The sequence below is a fragment of the Nomascus leucogenys genome, unplaced genomic scaffold, assembly GCF_006542625.1.
Source record: "Nomascus leucogenys isolate Asia unplaced genomic scaffold, Asia_NLE_v1 000140F_95782_qpd_obj, whole genome shotgun sequence".
Classification (NCBI taxonomy): domain Eukaryota; kingdom Metazoa; phylum Chordata; class Mammalia; order Primates; family Hylobatidae; genus Nomascus; species Nomascus leucogenys.
This window is the reverse complement of record NW_022096851.1, coordinates 27,116-45,926: the sequence shown is the minus strand read 5'-3', so window position 1 is coordinate 45,926 and position 18,811 is coordinate 27,116. Positions and strand designations below refer to the sequence as shown.

At 43.2% G+C, this 18,811-nt stretch overlaps 1 pseudogene; it reads left to right on the top strand.

The window, feature by feature from the left end:
* Positions 1 to 341: 341 nt before the first annotated feature.
* LOC100593761 lies at positions 342 to 11,357 on the top strand (annotated as a pseudogene).
* The last annotated feature ends 7,454 nt before the right edge of the window (positions 11,358 to 18,811 follow it).

Genomic DNA, 18,811 nt, shown 5'->3' with positions numbered 1-18,811 from the left:
ACCGCGCCTGGCCCTCAAGAATTGTGAATTACCCCTCTGGGAAAGAACTTTATAAGATAAAGAGGATGCTTTATGCATTGCTCCTTTTTCTTTACTCTACAGATTCCAATAAATTCTTTTTTTTTTTTTTTTTTTTCAGATGGAGTCTTGCTCTGTCGCCCAGGCTGGAGTGCAGTGGCGCCATCTCGGCTCACTGCAGGCTCCAACTCCTGGGTTCAGGCCATTCTTCTGCCTCAGCCTCCTGAGTAGTTGGGACTACAGCTGCCCGCCACCACGCCCGGCTAATTTTTTGTATTTTTAGTAGAGAAGGGGTTTCACCGTGTTAGCCAGGATGGTCTCGATCTCCTGACCTCGTGATCTGCCCGCCTCGGCCTTCCAGAGTGCTGGGGTTACAGGCTTGAGCCACCGCGCCCGTCCCCCAGATTCCACTAAATTCTAAAGAGACCTTTCAGGTCAGTACATTTTGCCCTGCAGGGATTTTGTTTTCATCTTTTGTGATACAGTTAGATTCTTGGTCACATTCTGTGTTCCATCCAGGGATATTCCCACATATTAAATAATGTAATTCCACTTGCATACATTATGATTTACTCTGGGCTTTAAAATTCTATGACTTTTCACAAGTGGACAGGGACAGGTATCCACAATTAAAGTATCAGATGGAGTACTTCAAATCCCTGCCCCCATGAACCCCGTGTCACCACTGATCAGTTTTCTATCTCTGTTGTTTTGCCTTTCTAGTATGTCATATAAGTGGGGACATACAGCCTCTGAATCCTGGCTCTCCCATGAAGCAGTGTGCCTGTGAGGTCCATCCAGATAGCATGGGTGGATTGGTCATGACTTTCTTTCTCTATCATGAAGCAGTGTGCCTGTGAGGTCCATCCAGGTAGCATGGGTGGATAGGTCATGCCTTTGTTTCTCTGTCATGAAGCAGTGTGCCTGTGAGGTCCATCCAGGTAGCATGGGTGGATTGGTCATGCCTTTCTTTTGCTGAATAGTATTCCATTGCACCGCGTACTTCAGTTTGGTTATGCATTCACCTACTGAAGAATGTCATGATTCCTTTAATTTTTGGCTACTATGAATAGTGCTTCTATACATGTGTGTGCTGGTTTTTACTTGGACATAATTTTTCAAGGCAGTTGTCTAAATACCTAAGAAGGAGATTGTCGGATCATATGGTGAGACTTGTTTAGTTTTTGAAAAAACTGCTGAAGTGACTGTAACCTTATGCCTTCCCCCAGCAATGAATGAGACCTCCTATTGCAACTGCTACTGTTCTTTAGATTTTAGCCATTTTAATAGATGTACAGTACTATCTCATTTAATCTGCTTTTCCCTCATGACAAGTTTGTTGAGTATTAATTAATTAATTTGGATGCTTATTTGGCATCTGTGCATCTTCTTTGCTGAGGTGTCTTTTCAGATCTTCACATATTTTCAATTGGGTTGTTCATCTAATTCTTTTTGAGTTTTAGAGGTTTTTTTAAAAAATATTTTTGCAGACAAGTGCTTTTTCAGATGTGTTTCCAAAATATTTTCTTTTTTTTTGTTGTTGAGACAGGGTCTTACTCCATCACCCAGGCTGGAGTGCAGTGATGCGATCTCAGGTTACTGCAACCTCTGCCTCCTGGGTTCAAGCAATTCTACTGCCTCAGCCTCCCTAGTAACTGAGATTACAGGCGTGTGCCACCACATCCAGCTAATTTTTTAAATTTTGTTTTGTATTTTTAGCACAGACAGGGTTTCACCATGTTGGCCAGGCTAGTCTCGAACTCCTGACCTCAAATTATCCACCCACTTTGGCCTCCCAAAGTGCTGCTGCGATTATGGGTATGAGCCACCTTGCCTGGCTGTTCCCCAAATATTTTCTATCAGTCTGTGAACGGTTTTTTGGTTCTCTTAACCAGAGCAGCCATTTTAAATTTTAATAAAGTCCCGGTTATTGCTTTGTTTTCTTTCGTGGTTTGGCTTTTGGTATTGCATCTAAAAACTCATCACCCAAACCAAGGCCATGTAGATATTTTTCTAGGCTTTCTTCTATAACTTTCACAAGTTTGCACTTGAAAATTTAAGTCTATGGACTATTTTGAGTGAATTTTTGGATAAAATACAAGGATTTTGTCTCCATTCATTTTTTCCCTTGTGGTTTCCAATTGTTCTGTTATCTTTTGTGGAACAGACTTCTCTTTCTCCATTGAGTTGCCTTTGTCCCTTTGACAAGTCAGTTGGCTTGAGTCTGTTTGGGGGCTCTCTGTTCTGTCCAACTTATCTATGTGTCTAAGCCCTTCACCGCTGCCACACTCTCTTCATTACTGTGGCTTCAGGGTGAGTGTTCAGATCCAGATGTGTGAGGTCTTTAACTTTGTTCTCCTTCAGTCTTATTTCATCCATTCTGGGTTTAGGAACAGTTTGTCAATATCTTTGCCTGGAATTTGACTGGGATTTGGCTGAATCTATAGATCAATTTGGAAAGAATTGTCACCTTCACAATAATGAGTGTACTTCTCCTAAATAAGGAACATCTCTGCATTTAGTTATACGTCTTTTGGTTTCTGTCAACTGTGATTCATGGTTTTCTGAATGCATATTTGCACATCTTTTGTTATGTTGATACGTAATGGATTCGGCTTTAGGGGTGCTGTTGTAAATGGTATTTTAATATTTCCAGTTCCAATTATTTCCATCAATTACTGCTGATATGAAGAAACTCAACTGACTTTTGCCTACTGGACATCTTTTTTAGTTTTTATTTTATTTATTTTATTTTTTTTGAGACCGAGTTTCACTCTTGTTGCCCAGGCTGGAGTACAGTGGTGCGGCTCACCGAAACCTCCGCCTCCTGGGTTGAAGTGATTCTCCTGCCTCAGCCTCCCGAGTAGCTGGGATTACAGGCATGCGCCACCACGCCCGGCTAATTTTGTGCTTTTAGTAGAGACAGGGTTTCTCCACGTTGGTCAGGCTGGTCTCAAACTCCCGACCTCAGGTGATCCGCCCGCCTCGGCCTCCCAAAGTGCTGGCATTACACGCATGAGCCACCGCGCCTGGGCCATCTTTTTTAGTTTTTAAAATCTCCCTCCGTTCCGATCGAGGCACGGGATGGTGGCCTTGATTTCAGTGGACATTTCCAAAATCGCGGCCTGGAATCACCCGAACGCTGATTTTCTGAGATTCCCCAGGACTGCCGCGAGGGGGCGCCCGGCTCCCGACCAACCTGGAGCACGCGCGGTAACCGCGGCGGATCCGCACTCGTCTCCCCGGGGCGTCGACCGGAAAGGCGCAGCCGCGTTCTCTTCAGGACCCACCCGGGAGGCCGCGGTTCGGGACACCCGGTCACCAGGTGAGAGGAGGAGGAAAAGGCGTCCTGTCCGCGGCTGCGAGTGCTGAGGAGGGAGCGCTGCCGTGGGCCTTACTTCCCTGTCACGGTCTACGTGGCTGGTTGTCAAACGGTGTCCCTTCAGCGAGGCGGGAGCTGCGCGTCCTGACAGCGCAGCACAGCGTGGCTTCCGGATCTGCGCGTTTCTGGGGAGAGATCCTGGCGGGGAGAAAGGAGCAACGCTGAGAGGCGCCATCCGGACGGCGCGGGTGGTGGCTGGGGACCGGCCGGCGCTGCGGGGTCCCTGGCGCTTTCATTCGTGTTTTAATAGCTCATTTGTCTCACAGCATTGAAGTAGTTGAAACGGTATAGAAATATTTAACAACAGGCATGTTATAACTAGAAACGTAAAGTTTAAATGCATTGTTTATACCTCCCCACACGAAATAACATGTACCAAATACTAATACATACATATATGCAAATGTAGTTTGAGCGTTTGGGGACGGGATATGATGGCTGCGACCCTTTCCTACACTTGCCAGAGTTGTTCACTGTTACATCCCTGGCCAGGACGTTCTTATGCCAGCGTTGTATGTTTCCAACATAATAATTCCCTAAGCTGGACTGTCTCCATTATTCTTTTCTTTCAACAGAGGCAAAGCAGCTTTCTTCCATTGTTTTGACAGTATGTTTAACGTGAGCATACTTTGTGAGATGGTACATTTGTTCATGATGGGCTACTTCTGTTACACAATCAAATATCTTTTGATTCTGACACTCTTTTTTTTTTTTTTTTTCCTTGAGACGGAGTCTCGCTCTGTCGCCCAGGCTGGACTGCAGTGGCGCCATCTTGGCTCACTGCAAGCTCCGCCTCCCGGGTTCACGCCAGTCTCTTGCCTCAGCCTCTCCGAGTAGCTGGGATTACAGGCGCCAGCCACCGCGCCCGGCTAATTTTTTGTATTTTTAGTAGACACGGGGTTTCACCGTGTTAGCCAGGATGGTCTCGATCTCCTGACCTCGTGATCCGCCCGCCTCGGCCTCCCAAAGTGCTGGGATTACAGGCGTGAGCCACCGCGCCCGGCAGATTCTGACACTCTCAGTTGTATTTCAAGTCCAGTGTATTTTCCTAGGAGCACTAATCATTCATTGTATATTTTATTACGTAAATAAGGCATGGGTCCTCTTTTATCATTAACTTTATGACTAGCTATATTGACATTATAATTACTTACAAGTTCAACTAAATTTGGAAACATTTCAGAGTTTGGGCTTCCAATAATTATTTGTGATCCTCTAACAGGTAAATTATTTTTTTCCCATAAAACCTGGCAACATCTAAAATCACTCAGAATATCCTGCCATTTTTGTTTCTCTAGTTTCATCACTTTCTGCAAAGTATCATTGAGGAAATTGACTTTGAATATTCTTAAACTCTTCTGTTTTAGAAAATATCACAATGAAACTTAAATTATCATGGTTACAAATTCTATTCACATTGTATCTTTGAATATTTTTCCCCAGTGGCCAATATTGCGTTCTATTGTATTATTGCTAAAAAACCTGCATGGAAAACAAAGACAGGGATATTTTCGAGTAAGTGATCCAGTCACGATGAATCGATTTGCCATTGAAAATTTTTTTTTCAATCTTGGATACTAAGGAACTTTTTTAAACATTCTTTTGACAATGTTCAACCATGAATTGAAATAGAGTCTCTAAAATGAATTTTTTTCCTGGTTGTCTAAAAGGCGACCGACCACCTTTTTAGACACTGAACCCAAGGCACAGCCACAGTACCAGAAAAAATTATGTTAAGTAAGTTTATACAGCTATGTTATTACTTTAACATAAAACATGTAAAGAGGCATTTATTTGGAATTAGATGTTAATCCGTATGCTTTAATTTTCGTGTCATAAATGCTCTTATTAAAAGACAGGAATAGTTAACAGGGTAAATTACTAGTAATTACTAGTACAAATAATTAAGCAGGTGTTTGAAAAAATACAACTTTTAAATTAAATTTTATTTTAGAGTCATTTTAGATTTATACAGAAATAGCAAAGAAAACACGGATTTCCCATGTAGCTTCAACCCAGTTTCCTCTCTTATTAACCTCTTCTGTCAGTATGTCTCACGTCATTTGTCACAGTGAATGAACAAATGTTGATATGCTATTATTAACTGAAGCCCATACTTTATTTGGAGTTCCTTATGTTTGAAATGCTTGTTCCCTGGTGCCGTAAAGAAATAGCACTTGAACAGAAATTTAATTTCCTCGGCAAGGCCATTTTTTTACTTCCTGCATAAAGGGTACATTTGCCAGCAGTTTTATCACGAGAGTACACCGAACAAAGGAGACAGGATCATTTATAACCTAACGTGTCCTCCCTACTGCTGTGTCCAGTTTCCATTAGCTGGAACAGGACCTCACATTCTGTATTTGTTCTGATCGGCTAGCAACTTAGAAATTTTTAAAAGAGGAAAAGGCAGAGGACAACAAAGGAAGGAGGAAGTAACTTGTGGAATGCTGTGAAAGGTAAAAACACCTTCAAATAAGGAAGACGAACAGGCTATGACCTAATGCTTGCTTGGACCAGTATAAGCATGCCAGGGCAAATATTTAGGCTAAATTGTGGACGCTAAGAACATAAAGTACATTGATTTCTTTATTATGGCCAGCAGATATTTAAGAATGTTAGCACAGGTCTTTGAATGATTTTTACATCTAAGAGAAGTTACTATTTATTCCTAATTAGATGGGGAGGAAAGTCTTTGAAGAGGAACCTCTACTTTACTGTTTACACTTAGTTCTATCTTTCCCTACTCCAGGGTGGCACCTGGGATCCCACATAACATTCGTTGTCACGACTCCTTAGGCTCTTCTTGGCTGTCACGGTTTCTCAGCCTTTCCTTCTTCCAATGACCTTGACGGTGTTAAGGAGGACTGGTCAGGTGTTTTGTAGAATGTCTCCCATTGTTATTTACCTGGAGCTTTTCTGATAAGTTGACTGGGGTTATGGGTTTGGGGGAAGCAGATCACAGAGGTGAAGTGCTATTCTTGACACTTCATGGTGTCGGGGTGAATTATCACCATTGGTATTAACTGTGATCACCCGGCTGTACTAGTGTTTGTCCAGTTTCTCTACTGTGAAGTTACTTGTCCATATTGTATGTATTCTTCTGGAGGAAGTCACTATGCACAGCCCCCATTTAAGGCGTGGGATGTTAGCTCCAACTCATTGATGGCTGAGTGTCTATATCAATTATTTGCAATTCTTTTGTAAAGGAGAATTCTATTCAACTTAATTTGCTTATGCACTTATTTGTATAAATGTGGACACATAGATAGTTACTTTAAGCTTTGGTTATTATTCAATATTGCAGTGTTTTGTTGCTGAATTTGTTTCTGCTTTGGCCATTGGGAGCTCTTTCCCAATTGGGGAGCAAAAGCTTCCTCTCCTAACTTTGTTCCAGGGTTGGAGACCTTCAAATTAACTGACAATAGATACATTAGTAGGAGAGACAATACTTGGCTTCTTGTTCCCCAAGTATCATTGTGGGACAAAAATCATCAGATGGCAGGATCTAGTTTACAAAGAGGTAAAAATATCCCAGAGACAAGAAACAAGGCTAGAATCTCATAACTCACAATGGCTATAGTTTTCCTTTAAAAAAATTTTTTCTTTGAGATAGGGTCTGGCTCTGTCACCCAGGCTGGAGTGCAAAGGTGCAATCTCAGCTCACTGCAACCTCTACCTCCTGGGTGCAAGCAATCCGCCCTCCTCAGCCTCCTGATTAGCTGGGACTACAGGCACATGCCATCATGCCCATCTAATTTTTGTATTTTTGGTAGAGATGGGGTTTCACCATGTTGCCCAGGCTGGTCTTGAACTCCTGGCCTCCCAAAGTGCTGGAATTATAGGCATGTGCTGCCATGCCTGGCCACGTTGTAGTTTTCCATTGAAACATGAAATTTCTCTCTGTAGTAACCATCATTTTTGATCATAAAGTAAGACTATTCTTGTTTTAAAAATCAGTCTAGTTTTGTTAGATTTTGCTTGATTATTTACATAAGTGCAGCAAGAACAGGAGATGACTACATAGGTGCTTTCAAGTTTCTTTGCTGGGAGTTTTCATACAGAATCTCAGATTTCACTTTTAAAGGTCTAATTCAGGCTAAAAGCCAAGCTAAGAACATACTATCAGATTTCAGCTGCAGTCCTCATAGCTTTGTGTGAATTCCTCTCCTCTTGAAGCCCCCAAAATATCCCTAAATTCCTGGGCCTACCAGGAAATGACCTTCTTTACTAACCTGTAAGGCTGCGAACCCTGTAATCTAGGTATCAGGCTGGCTTTTCTCAGAGTGCTGTTGGGAATGAAGTTTTTGGTGTTCCAAAAAAAAGAAGTAACATGGAAACAAATGATCTCTTAGCGAGGCGAGCTTTACTTTCTGCATAAAGGCTGCTACTCAATAGCTGTCCAGCCACAAGAGCACACCAAACAAAGGAGACAGAGTTACTTATAACCTGATGTGTCTACCCTAGTGCTGTGTCCAGTTTCCATTGGCTGAAATAGGACCTCACATTTTACACTTTACCTGATTGGCTATTAGTTTAAAACTTTCTTAATTAGGTAAGGGGAATAGAACAAAGAAAGAAAAGGAAGTTGCCCAGGGATAGTTAAGGAAGCATCTCCAAATAAGGAATAGCATGCACTATGGGCTGGGGCTTGTCTAGTTCCGTCCAGGCCTGCTGGAGCAAGCTAGGACAACTGGTTTGGAACACACACACACACACACACACACACACACACACACAAAAATAGTGGATAGCTGTGACTTTATAATCTTTGAGGAAGAACTTTCCCATTTCTCACAGTGCTTTGTAAGCATTGTCTCCATAAAAGTCAACCTTACTTCCTTAAAATTGCTGGTCATAACTGATCTTAGGTACACTTCCTAAATATGATATTCCAGTAAAATAACCAAAATTTCCAATTATGTCCTGTTATAAGGCGAATAGATTCTTACTGGACTTTTGCTAACAACTATATCATCGTGAAAATAAGAGTATTCAGTAAGGATTTCAAAATTCTGCAAAAATCAGGCAGGGAGAAAAGATAAATGCTTCATTTCTGTTTACAAAAGTATAATCTACTAAATTGTTGTAAGTTACAGTTAGATTAAGAGAAAGAGATTTCTTAAATCCAGAAACTAGAACATTAAAGAACCAGCAGTGCTCCAAAAAGCTATAAAATTATAATCAATTTTCATCAGTTCATTCAGTGCCATGTAATCAATTCCAGTCTTGCTGGATCTTGGGTTAGCAGTGTCATGAACCCATCAATTTCTCAACCAGACTTCTGGAGATCTTCGCTGAGTCAAGTGCATGGTCTTAAAGTTATTTAAGCAATATCTTCAGAAGCCTATAACCAGAGTACCTGTCATGGGCTTTTCCGTGAGTCTCAGAGGGAGTCCTGTGTTGGAGATGAACATTCTGACCTGTAGCTGATTGCAGGAGCTTTCAGAAAAGCATCGGGGGAAGTAATATCTAAATAACATAGAGTATGAAATGGCTGTGATGAAAGATCTGATGAGAGTTCATTATACCACAACTGACAAGGATATTCGATTTTTTCTGTGGCATACAACATTTATTTATTTATTTAGAGACAGAGTCTTGCTCTGTCACCCAGGCTGGAGTGCAGTGGCGCGATCTTGGCTCACTGCAAGCTCTGTCTCCCGGGTTCACGCCATTCTCCTGCCTCAGCCTCCGGAGTGGGACTACAGGCGCCCGCCACCACGCCTGGCTAATTTTTGTATTTTTAATAGAGACGGGGATTCACCGGGTTAGCCAGGATGGTCTGGATCTCCTGACCTTGTGATCCACCCGCTTCAGCCTCCCAAAGTGCTGGGATTACAGGCATGAGCCGGTGCACCTGGCACAAAATTTAAAATAATAATTGGAATTATGACTCATTACTCTATACTGGCACATAGCATGGATAAGGAGGACATTGACACATTTCCAGGAATTTTATATAATTTCTGAAAACATAACATTTTACCCATACAAATATAACACAGGGAAGGTTAGGTATCTCTTTTTATTTGTATCTTATGTATCATTTTCCTTATAAAAAATACGACCTACTTTACCTGTGAAACATGCCCTACTTTTCTTGCATATTTGCATAGAGTTGTTTCTAGTTATTCTATTATGTCTAGTAGTTTTATTTACATATATTGATTATAATTTTAATACTTAGTAATCTCTTATTTTCCAGAGAAAACTAGGAAGTAGACAGTTATAAACTGTCGTATATTAGCATTCTATAGTAGGTTAGAAAATGTAGGAATATACCATCTCCCAACATCTAGAGGGATGTGTTTCCTCATAATACAATTTCTCAGTGTGGCAGAAAAAAAGATGTTTATTAATGGGCCAAAATATCTTTAGTCTGTCTGTAAAAATAGGAAGCCAAAAGTATATAAACTTGAATTATTTATGTTCAGTAATTAACGTTTTAGTATTGTATCTTATTTATAAATGGTCTAGATATTTAAGGCAAATCTTTTACTTAGCTTAACTTTAAGGTTAAAAATTACCAAAAGTACTTTGGAAACTACTGTTGGGCAGATTTACTGTGAACAGATTATTTTTGAAATAATGCTTTTCGCTTTTCGCAAGATGGCACCGAAAGCGAAGGAAGCTCCTGCCCCGCCTAAAGCCGAAGCCAAAGCGAAGGCTTTAAAGGCCACGAAGGCAGCGTTGAAAGGTGTCCACAGCCACACGCAAAAAAGATGATCCGCATGTCACTCACCCTCAGGCAGCCCAAGACACTGCGACTCCGGAGGCAGCCCAGATATCCTCGGAAGAGCACCCCCAGGAGAAACAAGCTTGACCACTATGCTATCACCAAGTTTCCGCTGACCGCTGAGTCAGCCAGAAGAAGATAGAAGAAAACAACACGCTTGTGTTCATTGTGGATGTTAAAGCCAGAAGCGCCAGATCAAACAGGCTGTGAAGAAGAAGCGCTATGACAGTGATGTGGCCAAGGTCACCACCCTCATTTGTCCTGATAAAGAGAAGAAGGCATATGTTCGACTGGCTCCTGATTATGATGTTTTGGATGTCGCAACAAAATTGGGATCATCTAAACTGAGTCCAGCTGGCTAACTCTAAATATATGTGTATCTTTTCACCATCAGAAAATAACGTTTTTCATAAGAATGACAAATTAATTAGAATGAAATCTATAAGCTTTAAGATTTTACATTTCTAGTAAGTATAATATTAGCTTATTTGACTAGAACTCAAGCAGAATAGGAATTTATGTTTGTTTTATATTCAATAGTGATACCTTTGAAGACATAGTTGTTTTATTACACCAAAAATATTATATTAATCTTATTTAACTAAGTTTTATCCAAATCGTGTTAACTTAAAACACATTTGATCATTTCCTATATTTCTAGGGTTTGGTGAATATTTCTTTATAAATGCTTATTTTTTTCCAAGCCAAGTTAGAATAGAGCACTTTTAGAGGATTTTATAAATGAATTTTGCAATGCTATCTGGAGTTAGGAAAATATCACATATATATATAACATACATTAATAGATATACAAACACAAATAGAGATTTCATAGCTTTCATCCTGAAATTTCAGCCATGAATCGGGCATAAATATTCTGATGGTTAATTTTAGACATCTACTTAATTGGATTAAGAGACACACATAGCTGGTAAAACACAATTTCTGGGCATATCTGTGAGGGTGTTTCTGGAAGACACTGAGATAACCATGACCCAATGTGGATGGGCACTGATATGGTTTGGCTGTGTCCCCACCCAGATCTCATCTTGAATTGTAGTTCCTATAATCCCTACATGTCGTGGGAGGGACCCAGTGGGAGGTGATTGAATCACGGTGGTGGTTACTGCCATGCTGTTCCCATGACAGTGAGTGAGTTCTCATGATCTGATGGTTTCATAAGGGGTTTTTCCCCTTTGGCTCAGCACTTCTCCTTGTTGCTGCCATGTGAAGAAGGACGGCTTTGCTTCCACTTCTGCCATGATTGTGAGGCCCCTGCAGCCATGTGGAACTGTCAGCCCATTAAACCTCTTTGTTCTTTATCGATTGCTCAGACTCAGGTATTTCTTCATAGCTGTATAAAAATGGATGAATACAGGCATCATACAATTGGTTGAGAGCCCAGATAGAACAACAAGGAAAAGGAAAGGTGAATTATCTCCTTCTGAAATGGAAACATCTTTCTTCTCCTGCCCTTGACATCAGAACTTCAGGGTCTCAGACCTTTGGCCTCAGAATCAGAGTTACACCACTGGCTTCCCTGATTCTGAGTCCTTTGTGTCTGGAGTGAGCCATGCTACCAGCTTTCCTGGTTCTCCAACTCGGAGACAGGCTATTGTGCAACTTCTCAGCCTCCATAATTATGTGAACGAATTCCCCTAATGAATCCTCTCTCATCTGTCTATCTACATATATCCTATTGATTCTGCCTTTCTGGAGAACCCTGACTAATGTGATTACAATAACTACAAAATTCACTAGTTTATATAGAAGAATTGGTTTTTGTCTTTGCCCCATTTTATATTTGTATTATAACTCTGTATCTGGAAAATGGAACAAGTTTTTTTCTTCTTCATATGAGGGCTAAAGCTTTTCTCTCACCAGCATTTTTGGAGATTTTTAAGGTTTTTTTTTTTTTTGTTTTGATGTATAATCTTATGGAGGGTGAGAAATAATTTTTTTTTCTATTTTATTTTTCAGCCCCAGGTGTTTGCTTTTGCAGTTTCTTCAGCACATTGAGAGCCTCCAAGGCATGGAGCAGGGTGCCTAAAATTTCAGTGATTATAGGGAGTTGAGAGACTCAATTGGGAAAGGAAAGGTCTAAAAGGAGGCAATTTTGAAGATAAAAATTTTCTCAAAGGAGCCACTAAAGTTTGAAATAATTCTTAGTAAAGTCATCCAAACAGGAAAGGAAGTAGAATTAATTCCATATTGGTGGAACACATAGTCAGCAGAGGTTTGAGAACGGAGAATTTAGTCAATTTTAAATTAGTCAATTTAGGATAATTTTTTGTATTTTTAGTAGAGACAGGGTTTCATCATGTTGGACAGGCTGGTCTGAAACTCCTGACCTCAGGTGATCCACCTGCCTTGGCCTCCCAAAGTGCTGGGATTACAGGCATGAGCCACCGCACCCAGTGAGAGATGTATTTCCTATAAAGGGTTGCAGCCTGCAGGGTTGTCCTTCTGACAGGCTGGGAAGCATAGCCTCCAGCCAGAAGCCAGAAACAGATGCTTCAAGGAGGAGGTAAAGGAAATAGTAATTTATGCTGAGTGGAATGGCCAAATACATTTATTTAATAACCTCTAGGAGGAGTCATGAATATTTATGGAAGGAGAAATGCATGCATGCGCAATTGAGTTTCTTGCTTCTTCATGGGTCCCATGTACAAAAAATGGCAGTGTTAGCATGATCCCAGGGTGGAATTTTCAGCCCTCTGACATTAAAAGGTGAAGCAGAGGACATGAAAACTCGCTCTGTGCATCCTCTGTACACTGGCCAGAACCTCTCTGTCATGGGTGGTCTCTTATCAGGCAAGAAAGGAGAGGCTGACATCAGTGGTGGAGCCTTTGAAAGGGCTGGTTTCTGTTAAATCCTTAGGGAAGAAAGCCTCATCATGGTTAGCAAAGGAGGGGGTATAACGATGTGTAACTGACCCCCATCATCCCATCCTAGCAAAGCTGAGAACTCAGTTTTGAAAGTTACTCTGGGGTCCCCTCAGCCAAGAGTGGGTCTGTTCAGTCAGTTGGGAGCTTAGGATTTCATTTTCATTTGTCAGTGCTAATGGGAAAGAGTATGCTGTCTCCATGGCAGCTGAATTTGCAAGAAACTCCTTGGATGGGGTTAATGGCAGTTGTATTTTTCTGGGAGCTCTGCTTTAATTGGATAAAGTAAGTTCTGGTAAGATTTCTTCCTTTATCTTCGGTATCTCAAATGTTTTCATTTACATAATCTTTATAACAGCTTTTGATGTCTGAGTGGATTCCCACACAGTCATCTATTGTAAGACTTTCTGATTCCTTTTTTTTCCTTTGGTCATTATGAATAGGGCTTCTGTAAGTAATTGCGTGGTAGCTTTTGTTTGGAAATAACATCAAAGTAGTTGTCAAAATACTTAGGAATGTGATTTTTGGATTGTAAGGTGAGACTTGTTTAGCTTTAGAAAAAACTGCCCAACTTGTAATGGGGAGGAAAAAAATTTTCTATGTTTTTGGAATTCTTAGATGGGACCCTCTGTAAAAACTGACAGATTAAAATGAGAAAAACAGAAAAGTTTAAAAACATGTATACCTTATGGATACATGGGAGATACTCACAGAAAAATGAGTAAATCTCCCACAGGTGACTTTCAATTCAAGCATAAATACTATCTTTAACTTAAAGAAAGAAGATTTGAGGTGCAGTAGTGGGGAGTTAACCAGCAAAAGCACAGTAGACAAGGGTAAGGTTTGTTATACAGAGTTAAGTCCATGCGTTCTCCATTGATAAGACTCTTTAGTGATTTAGTTATCCTTCTCTTCTTGGTGTCAAGAGAGGTAGCTTTTAAATGGGGATTTCCTTGATAGATGTAAATTTTCCTTACACGAGTGTAACTTCTACTTTGTTTTCAGAACTTCCTTTGTTAGAATTTTTTTTTCAAAATAATCAGCTTGGAATAATTCTTAAGCCGAAGGGACATATATTGGGGTTGCATATTCTGGTTTCCTACCATTATATTTTGGGGTGGCATATTTTGGTCTTACACACTGTTCCACCAGCAATGAAAAGAGTTCTTGTTTTTTCTCCAGCAATTTGTCATTTTTTAAAGAGTTTAGCAGTTCTAAGACATATAGACCAGCTGTGCTATCTCATTGTGGTTTTCAGTTCTCTATTATGCTGAGTATCTTTTTGTATGTTTACTTGGCATCTGTAGATCTTCTTTGGTGAGGTGTCTGTTCAGATCTGTGTGCATTTTTAATTGGGCTGTTTAACTTATTGTTTAGTTTTAACAATTTTTATATATTTTGAATACAAATTCTGAGATCTGTATTTTGCAAATATTTTCTTCAATATGTGGCTTTTCTTTTTGTTCTCTTAACAAGGTCTCTTCCAGAGTATAAACTTTGAATATTAAGAAATCCACATTGTCATTTCTTCTGTGTATATCAACCTTTTCTGTCAGTTGTTAAAATTCATTACCAAACCCAAAGGCACATAGCTCTTCTTCTATAGTTTCTTCTAGAAATGGTATAGTTTTAGATTTTTAGTGTAAGGATGATTTTGAGTGATTATTTGTGTAAGTTGTAAAGTTTTCATCTACACGGATATCATTTCTTATGGCTTCCAATTAATCATTCCCTCACTATTTTTGGGAAGGACACAGGATAGTGGGCTCTGTTAGAATAGATAGCTAGACATGAACAGGAGGGGGAGCTCCTGAAAAAGAGAAAGCCTGGGAAGGCTCTCCTGGAGGGACCACCAAAAATTCACGTTAGTAGCATCTCTAGTGCTGGAGTGGATGGGCACTTGTCAATTGTGGGTAGGAGGGAGAAGAGGTACCTATGCAGAAAGAAACACCCTAGAACTCCTCTTAAGATGCCCCAATCATCATTCGTTCTGCAATAAAAATGTCAGAATATTGCTAGGTACATGCTGATAAGAACAACAAAGGGGACATTCTTAAGAGAAACCTGGCACCATAAGTACAGATTAGGGCAGAGAAGGACATTCAAAAGAGATGGGCAGGTGCAGTAGGTACAAACGTGACCGCTGTCAGCCGGTCTGTGATGGCGGGAAAGAGGCTGGTGCCAGAGTGGATTCGGACTGATCACCACACATGTACCTCAACTAACAGTGAGGAGGTCCCACATGCCTAAGTGGGGCAAGTCGGGGACCTAAGGCAGTAGCAGGAAAACCAGACAAAGAAAACAGGCGGAGACTTGAGACAGAGGCAGGAATGTGAAGAAGTCTAAAATAAAATTCCCTGCGCAGGACTCTTAGGCTGTTTTCATGCACGATCAGTCCACTCCTCCCTATTTTTCTACAATAAGCTCTTTACACTGTATTTCTTTTGAATGAAGTTATCTGCCATCTTTGTACTGCCTCTTGGTGAAAATCTTTCTTCCAAGTTAGACAAGAACTGGGACATCAGCTCTCCCCAGTAATAGCTCCATTTCAGTTTGAATTTACAGAACTGATGGGGCTTAATAACTGGCGCTCTGACTTTAAGTGGTGCAGGAGGTGGCCAGTAGCGGACCCCAGCCGTCACACCGGGAGCAAGAGGGCCCTGCATAGTCCCCATCTGCCTGCAGGTGGCATGCTGCCACGACACTGCCAGCAAGAGGGCCTGGCAGTGTCCCCAGCTGCCAGCAGGGGTATACGACGAGTACACTGTGAGCAAGAGGGCCCTGCAGTGTCCTTAGCTGCCAGCAGGTGGCGCACGGGCACCACAACATGAGCAAGAGGACCCTGCAGTGCCCTGGTTGCCAGCAGGGGGCGTGCTGCCACTACACTGGGAGCAAGAGGATCTTGTAGTGCCCGCAGGGGCCAGAAGAGGGCGTGCCCCCACTACACTAAAAGCAAGAGGGCCCAGCAGTGTCCCCAGCTGCCAGCAGGGGAGCCAGCCGCCACTACACTTGGAGCAAGAGGGCCTGGCAGTGTCCACAGCTGCCAGCAGGCGAGTATGCTGCCACTACCCTGTGAGCAAGAGGGCCCTGCAACGTCCCTAGCTGCCAGCAGGCGGCGTGCTGCCACTATACTGTGAGCAAAAGGGCCCTGCGTGCCCCGGCGCCAGCAGGGGGCGCTGGCCACCAGTGTAAGCAAGAGGGCGCTGCAGTTGCCCTAGGCGCCAGCAGGAGGCGCAGTGGCACAGCAACGTGAGCAAGCAGGTCTTGTAGTGCCCGGCTTTTCAGATTACTGAGGTTCCACCCGTCTCTGCGCCGCACCCCCGGCGACGTGCGTCTCTCTGCCTGCACCGCGTCCACCCCCGCCCCCCGCCCGGCGGCGTGCGACTGTGCACCTGTGCGCCTGCACACGCCCCCCCAACCCCGGCCTGGCGGCGTGCATGTCTGCGCCTGCGCCGCACCCGCCCCACCGGCGACGCGCCGCTGTGCATCTCTGCCCTGCGCCGCGCCTCCCCACGGGGGCCGCGCTGCCGCGCATCTCTGCGCCTGCGCCGCGGAGCGACGCGCGCCGGCCCTCTCTGCGCCTGCGCGGGCCCGCCGCGCCTCTCCGCGCCTGCGCCGCAGAGCGACGGCCCGCCGCGCCTCTCCGCGCCTGCGCGGGCGCGGTGCCTTTGCGAGGACGGAGCTGCGTTCGCCACAGCACAGACCCAGAGGGCATCGCGAGGGCGGAGCTGCATTCTCCTCTGCACAGACTCCGGGGTACTGTGAAGGCGGAGCAGCGTTCTTCTCAGCACAGACCTGGGCGTGCGGGCCAGGGGCACCGCGAGGGCGGAGCGGCGTTCTGCTCAGCACAGACCTGGGGGACACCGCAAAGGCGGAGCACCATTCTCCTCAGCACAGACGTTGGGGGCGCTGCCTCGCTTTGGGACAACTCGGGGCAGCATCGACGGTGAGTAAAATCCTTCCTGTTTGCAGCCCTGAATAATCAAGTTCAGAGACCAATTAGAAGGGTTCAGTGTGCAAAATGGGAAACCAAAAGCCCCTCTGAATCTTGCCCACCAAAGTTCTCCCAAGCGAAGGCAAGGGGCCACAGTGCCAGGTCCACACTGCAGCTTCGAAACACAAATGCAGCACTGCTAATGTAGACATGACACCCAAAATATGATACCCACATTACTCATGTCACAAGCACCTGTAATGCTAATGCACTGCCTCAATAAAAAAAATTAATGTAAGATTGGCAATCCCCATGCTGCTGTGCAGTCCTCACACAGTAATCGTAATAATCCACATTAACAAAGTACATACAAACTTAGTAAGGAACCTAGGGTTAGGATTAGAGTTGTCGTCAGGGCCCAGGTTAGGGTTAGGGTTGGGGTTAGGGTTAGGGGTTAGGGTTAGGGGTTAGGGTTAGGGGTTAGGGGTTAGGGTTAGGGTTAGGGGTTAGGGGTTAGGGTTAGGGTTAAGGTTAGGGGTTAGGACTTAGGGTTAGGGTAGGGATTAGGGTTAGGGTTAGGGGTTAGGGGTTGGGGTTGGGGTTAGGGCTTAGGGGTTATGGTTGGGTTAGGGTTGGGTTAGGGTTAGGGTTAGGGGTTAGGGGTTAGGGTTAGGGTTAGGGTTAGGGTTAGGGGTAGGGTTAGGGTTAGGGTTAGGGTTAGGGTTAGAGTTAGGGTTAGGGTAGGGTTGGGGTTTGGGGTTGGGGTTAGGGGTTAGGGTTAGGGTTAAGGGTTGGGGTTGGGTTTGGGGTTAAGGGTTAGGTTTAGGGTAGGGTTAGGGTTAGGGTTCTAATTGCAACGTGGGAGAGGAGGACGTGACACCCAATATCGCAGAGAGTAGAAATACCCTTGTGATACTGTTCTTAATCTTCAGGGAGGAAGAGGATATTACTCGAATACAGACGGGTGTACCTCCTCTGTACAAAGCTGGTGTACACCCGTCTGTGCAATAGTTGACAATTTCCAGAGGGGGAGGTGATATTACTCACAATATGGTAAACAGGCTGTGAGTCCACCGTGGTTCCTAAGAGCCAGGGGGGCAGAGGGGCTGGCTCTTATGACCCGCCTCTCGGGGGGCGCCTCGCCCCCCAGTGATGGGGGTCCTAATATCCAGGGGGGCAGAGGGGCTGGCTCTTGCGCCTCGCCCCCCTGCGATGGGGGTCCTAATATCCAGGGGGGCAGAGGGGCTGGCTCTTGCGCCTCGCCCCCTGCGATGGGGGTCCTCCACCCCCTGGAGATTCTATTCGGATCAATATCGTCAGGTGGGTGTACACCTATTGTGATATTGAAAGTAATACCATGCTCTCTCCTTCCCTGGACATTAGGAACACTATCGCAGGTGGGGGTACACCCACTGCGGTATTAGGAGTCATATTAGTATTACTTGTTATTCATTTACGATTCATATTAATATGAATTACCAATATTAATGTTAAGAAATAATTGCTAATTAAAGGTTTTCAGGTTATTAATATTAATAGGAGCTAGTATTACTGTGTTCTAATGAATATGATCAGTCCCAGTTGTTAATATCAGGCGTTATTAATAGTTGATATTAATTATTGTTATCTTCAGTATGACTCTTGAATATTAATTATCATTATTATCGGTATTGATTTTAAAAATTATACGATCAGTTATTAATATTGATAATTATTAATATCAATTAATAATTGATATTATTAATTGTGATAAGTAATATTGCGACCTTCCTCACAGTATTATTGGAGTCATATCATCCTGTGGCCCTGAGGAGAGAAGGCATTTCTCTTTCTGTCTCCTGTCTCTGAAGAG